This window comes from Anolis carolinensis, chromosome 1, assembly GCF_035594765.1.
Source record: "Anolis carolinensis isolate JA03-04 chromosome 1, rAnoCar3.1.pri, whole genome shotgun sequence".
Lineage (NCBI taxonomy): Eukaryota > Metazoa > Chordata > Lepidosauria > Squamata > Dactyloidae > Anolis > Anolis carolinensis.
In genome coordinates this window covers 220,786,819-220,792,954 of record NC_085841.1, presented here as the reverse complement: position 1 = coordinate 220,792,954, position 6,136 = coordinate 220,786,819, and the positions used below count along the sequence as shown (strand labels likewise).

Below are 6,136 nucleotides of genomic sequence, written 5' to 3'. Positions count from 1 at the left end.
TTTTAGGGGAAACAGGGTATTATCCCAACACACACATCTTTAGCTCTAAGAACTGTTGCATGAGAAAAGAGGTCCATCATAGCAAAAATTATTTTACATCATTCTCCAATGCCCTGCTCACTGATTTTCCATGCCCAAGGGACCTCCTGATTTTGTAACAGCATGGAATGAGTCCCAGGAGAAGCAACAAGTTAGCATAGGGCCAGGCTGAGGAACATCTCTACAGGCAAAACGAAGCCTGTGTCCCATCACTCCAGGGCAGCCAGCTCCTTGAGAAGCTCCTCTTTCTCCTGCTGCAATTCCAGCATCCTCTGTTTGTCCTGCTCCAAACTGTCCTCCAGCCACTTCAGGTTGACATCTGGCTGTAGAGGTTCTTTGTGAAAACCAAGTCATTGTGTATCTTTGTTACTGAATCCATATGAGTAAGGCTGTGGGTTTTCCTATAAGCATCTTGCTACTCTTGACACAAGATCTTAGGCACTGACTCAAGACACACTTTCCCAGTGGTGTTGTGAGGAACAACATGAATTGGGGCTGGGCTGTGGTGCAGCTGGCTAGTAACCAGCTGCTATAAATCACTACTGACCGAGAGGTCATGAGTTTGAAGCCTGGGTCGGGTTAAGCCTCCGACCATTAATAGCCCCGGCTTGCTGTTGACCTATGCAGCCCCGAAAGACAGTTGCATCTGTCAATTAGGGAAATCTAGGGACACTTTATGCGGGAGGCTACTTTACAACACCATAAAACTGCCAGCAAAACACGAGGAAAGGAATGCAGAAGTACAGCCACTACTGGACGGTGAAGCAACAGCTCCCCCGGTGGCCGGAATCGTGAAGCTGGAAAATTGTTAAAAATGCCTCTGAGTCTGTCTAATGTATGTTGTTTGTCTGTTGGCATTGAATGTTTGCCATATTTGTGTTCATTGTAATCCGCCCTGAGTCCCCTTCGGGGTGAGAAGGGCGGAATATAAATACTGTAAATAAATAAAATAAATGAATTGGAATTTCAATCCTTTCATATTCTGAGCTCTTTTGGGCTTGAATGGACTGGAAACAAGTGTACAGAATCCAACCTGTCTTTGTGTTTTTGTCCTCAATAAAGCAGGAGAATATCAGCCCCGCAAAGCCTTGGTCCATCATCTGATACATTGCTTGTGTGCGGACATCTACATGAGATGGCCAGACAGTTATGTGCGGATGAAAATGACACAGAGAAGGGATTCCCTGAAATGCAAAGGCCACTATAACCAAAAATGTAATCTAATAAACTATAAATATTTCTTATATATGCTATTGTCATAGAACATTAAACATACAAACAAGGATGATAGAGATTCCAAATATACTAAATGCTTAAAAAAAACCCCACACATCTCTAAACCAAAATATAATCAATGTGTTACAAACACACATACATTCATAGAAAGTAGAACTCTTATATCCAGGGTTTGTGAGTCCAATGACAACCAGAGTTCATGTTTCACATGGAGGACTGTATAAATCACTAATTGTAAGTACAAATCTATATGTCCAAGTTAGTGAATCTTTTTTTAAAAAAAATCCAATGTTGGATTTGTTTAAAACATTGGATTTTAAAAAAAAGGATTTTAGTGAATCCTTTTTTAAAAAATCCAATGTTTTAAACAAATCCAACGTTGGATTAAAAAAAAAAAGATTCACTAACTTGGACATATAGATTTGGACTTACAATTAGTGATTTATACAGTCCTCCATGTGGAACATGAACTCTGTCATTGGACTCACAAACCCTGAATATAAGAGTTCTGCTTTCTATAAATGTATGTGTGTTTGTAACACATTGATTATATTTTGGTTTAGAGATGTGTTTTTTGAAGCATTTAGTATATTTGGAATCTCTATCATCCTTGTTTGTACATTGAATGTTCTATGACAATAGCATATGTAAGAAATACTGTCTTATAGTTTATATTATTAGATTACATTTCTGGTTATGGTGGACGAAAATGATACCAACCCACAACTCTCATAGGTTGCCTTGTTAATTCAGCCAATCTCTCTGGTTCTGTTGAAGCAGCTGAGAACTGCTCCGGAGAAATCTCCACCCGGCTCTTTCTTTTATCCGACCTCCAGAGAATAATCACCAAATGAATGTGGACAATTCAGCTAGTGTCTACCTCCCTGATGCAGAGACACATGACCTCAGCACGTGGTGTCCACTGAGCTATCTTTTCCCCAAATAAGTGCAACACCTTGGATGCTTCCTTTAAAGTCTGAATTGCACTCTGAAATGATTTAAACCACCAGCCATTATAGTAAGAAATTACTTCCATTCAGATTTTAAGATAAACTCAAAATAAACTTCGTATCCTGGACCTGCACACAAACCAAACTGCAGTTATACAACTTGAAGCACGCCTTCCTGTAAACTGCAAGGCACTCTGTGGATTGACAAAAAACCACAAAAATTATATCCCAGGAAATAATGTATCCCAAAATGTGCATATGAGTGGAAATTTCAAACAAGTGTGCATAGTAGTACACAAAATGGTTTCAAAGGTTCCATTAAGAAAGGTATGCAAAAATGTACATATTAAGAGTAATACACTTGGAAGTGGATGCTCATGCAGAAACACATTAGAATGAACCCAGGGTTGAAAAATGAGAATCTGAACAGAATCAAATTGGGCATTATAATTCACCCTTAACCAAAAATCAGTTTTTCATCACTAAGTGTTAGTAGGGAATACAAATGCATACAGAGGTGATCCATCAGGTGGTAGCCACAGGGCTAACTTTAGTGTGTTGTTTTGGTCTTAATATTGTATGAGACATAGAAAATACCCTTCAAACTCAAATATATATGGATATGGATACATAAGTAATGATCTTCCCAAATGTCATGCATGCTAATGCTACTTTATGTGACCCCCCCCCCCCGCCCCCGGATATCTGAAATCACAGAGGGTCTTTTGTGGGTGACCTTTACCTAAAATAAACATGGGATCTGGTCTATACTTAATGGAGCCCCACCTCGTTTTCCCTTTTTTGTCAGAAATATTATATCATACACAATAAGAAAGCATCTATGAAGCCATCAAAGATAACTGTATCAATACTTCACATGAGTGTTATGCTAACTAAGCAGACTCTTTTCAGAGTTGTGATTTTGACATTGTTATGCAAAACTCTTTCATTCATTCCTTCATTCCCACCAGAATGCCACCAGCTCATAGTAATGTTATCTAATTCGAAATGAAAGAGTGCTGTTGAATTTAGCATTTGTATTTTCTTTGGTTTTATGTTTAAGAATGATACACTTTAAAATGAACTATCACAAATATTCACCATTTACAACTGATAATTCCAGCTACTTAAATTTTTCTCTCAGTGTTTTTTTTTCCTCTCATCAGTTGATTTTACAAAATTGAGGGTTCTTAGATTTAGGTTGATTGGATTTAAGTAATATTCAAGATTCTAATTTAAATCTCAGTTCAGAAATAAAGGTAAATTTTGCTTAAAATCTCTTACTCTTGTGGTTGTCTTCAAGACGTTTTCAACTTGTGTTGACTCCCTAGGCAACATCATCATTTTCTTTTCTTTTTTTCGTGTCAGGAGCAACCTGAGTCGCTTCTGGTGTGAGAGAATTGGCCATCTGCAAGGACATTGCCCAGGGGACGCCCAGATGTTTTGATGTTTTTACCATCCTTGTGGGAGGCTTCATGTCCCCACATAGAGCTGGAGCTGATAGAGGGAGCTCATCCGCACTCTCTCCGGGTGGGATTCGAACCTGGCAGCCTTCAGGTCAGCAACCCAACCTTCAGGTTACAAGGCTTTACCCCATTACGCCACCGGAGGCTCCTATGTGGTTTTCTTGACAAGATTTGTTCAGAGGAGGTGTGTCTTTCCATCCCTAAAAGGCTGAAGATTGCAACTTGCCCAAGTTCACCCATTGGTTTCCTATGGCTGAGCAAGGATTCAAACCCTAGACTTCATTAATAGATGCTCAAATCACTTTGCTGGCTATATCTTTTCATATCTTTGTACTTTTCTAGTTTTTTCATGTCATAAATCCTCTCAGTGTATGCAAAGTAAAAAATCAGAAATGTTCGTTATCTCATCAAAATAGATAAGAAAAGTATGGCTCTAGACATTATTTGTTCTTGCAGCTTTGTGCTGTAGCTAATCATAGCTTTACCTATGAGCCTCTGATGGCCTAGGGGATAAAAGCCTTGCGACTTGAAGGTTGGGTTGCTGACCTGAAAGCTGCCAGGTTCGAATCCCACCCAGGGAGAGTGCGGATGAGCTCCCTCTATCAGCTCCAGCTCCATGTGGGGACATGAGAGAAGCTTCCCACAAGGATGGTAAAACATCAAAACATCTGGGTGTCCCCTAGGCAACATCTTTGCAGACGGCCAATTCTCTCACTCCAGAAGCAACTCCGGTTACTCCTGACACAAAAAAAACCTAGTTGATTCCTGGATGAGAGATTACTTGGGAGGCTAGAATGCATCTACATTGTAGAACTGATACTATTTGATACCATTTTAACTGCTATGGTCTATGCTATCGAATCATGAGATTTGTAGTGTAATGAGGCACCAGCACCTCCCATGATTCCATGATATTGAGTCATGGCAATTAAAGTCATGACTACTCTAATTCTACACTGTAGATGCAGCTTAGGACCTCTTCACACTTTACACCATTCAGTTTCTCTATGTCTAATTGAAGGAGGAGCAGTATCTTGTTCTTTCCTTGTGCCTTAAAATGTCTTAAACAGATTCTCATCTATTGTTGAATGTAGCTTCTGTATACCATTCATCACAGGTGATCTCCCCAAGCTTTCTCTATTACCATTCATCCATTCAATAGCAGTATGGTAAGTAAAGCTTCAGCAGCAAGTAAAGTCTACCTTCTCTCCTCCTGTAAAAAAATCTACTCGGTCCACTTCTTTTACACTGCCCTTCTCTATCTGTTGACCTTCTCCATCAGGCAAATACCTTTTTGATTAAGTCAGGCTTTTAACAGTCAAGCTCACTTCATAAATAAGAGGTTTATAACTAGGCAAGTGCAACAATTTTTATTTCACTGCTTTTTAAAAAAATTAAAATGCTTTAATTTTTGTTTATTTTAATTGTATTTATGCAACATTATCCTCTGGTGCCATGAGTTCCATGTGTAAGAGAAAAGGATATACATTGAGTAAATTAGCTTTAAAATTGACTGCAAAGTTTAATAAAGGACTATTGTACAAGATTTATGGGAGATGCAGTTCGATACTGGCACCATGGTGAGCAAGACTAAGGTGAAACTAACAGCCTGGCACTATTTGGGTAAACAGAAAATAGTCTTACAGCTGTTTCCCACCTCCATGTGTGTCTTCTACATGGAACAGCCAGTGGGGACAGTGCCAGTCTCAGAACCTGTTTTGAAAAGCAGAATGGACGAAGGCAATAACAGGAGATTTGATAATACCTGTGAATTTGGCAAGAAGTTGCAAAAGAAACCACAAAGCATGATGTGCTTCAATAAGATACATATATTTAAGCCCATTGTAGTGCCAGATTTATCTAGATATAACGAGACAAATCTTTCAAAAAAACTTCAGAAATTAATGTAACTTTTACTTAAACATACAGAGAATGTTGCTGGAGAAAAAAATATATGCAGTTCTGTTACTGAGTCAAGGCTCCATTGACACTTCCAGGAGTTGTCATGTATTTCTTCAATACCAATCCCTCTTTATATAGCCAGTCCCAGTCCCAGGTAGTAATCTCATCTTTTTCATGTTCCAGAAAGATCAGCTCTTGTTCAAGTCAGTTTGGAGGCTACACATGCTGTGACAAGACATTACTCTCTTCTTGCCCAAATTAGAAACACTTATCCTGTACATTTTTTAGAGCAGAAAAGTAATTTAGTTGAATCATTGTTTTAAAACTTGAAGGGAGCGCTTGGGGGGAAAAACCATTTCATTCTCTTTAGGTTTCTGTTTCCAAGCTGCAGTCCTATCCACACTTGTCTGGATATCTACCGGACTATTTCAAATCATCCTTTTCTGGGCAAGGTTCTGGAGTGGGTGATGATTTCTCAGCTCCAGGGATTCTTTGATGAAACTGATGATTATCTTGATTCCTCGCAATTTGGTTTTAGGCCTG

The 6,136-nt window shown here is 39.0% G+C and overlaps 1 pseudogene; it reads right to left on the bottom strand.

Annotated features, from left to right (window-relative positions):
- Positions 1-248: 248 nt before the first annotated feature.
- Positions 249-2,349, bottom strand: LOC100551689 (lys-63-specific deubiquitinase BRCC36-like; annotated as a pseudogene).
- Positions 2,350-6,136: the final 3,787 nt, after the last annotated feature.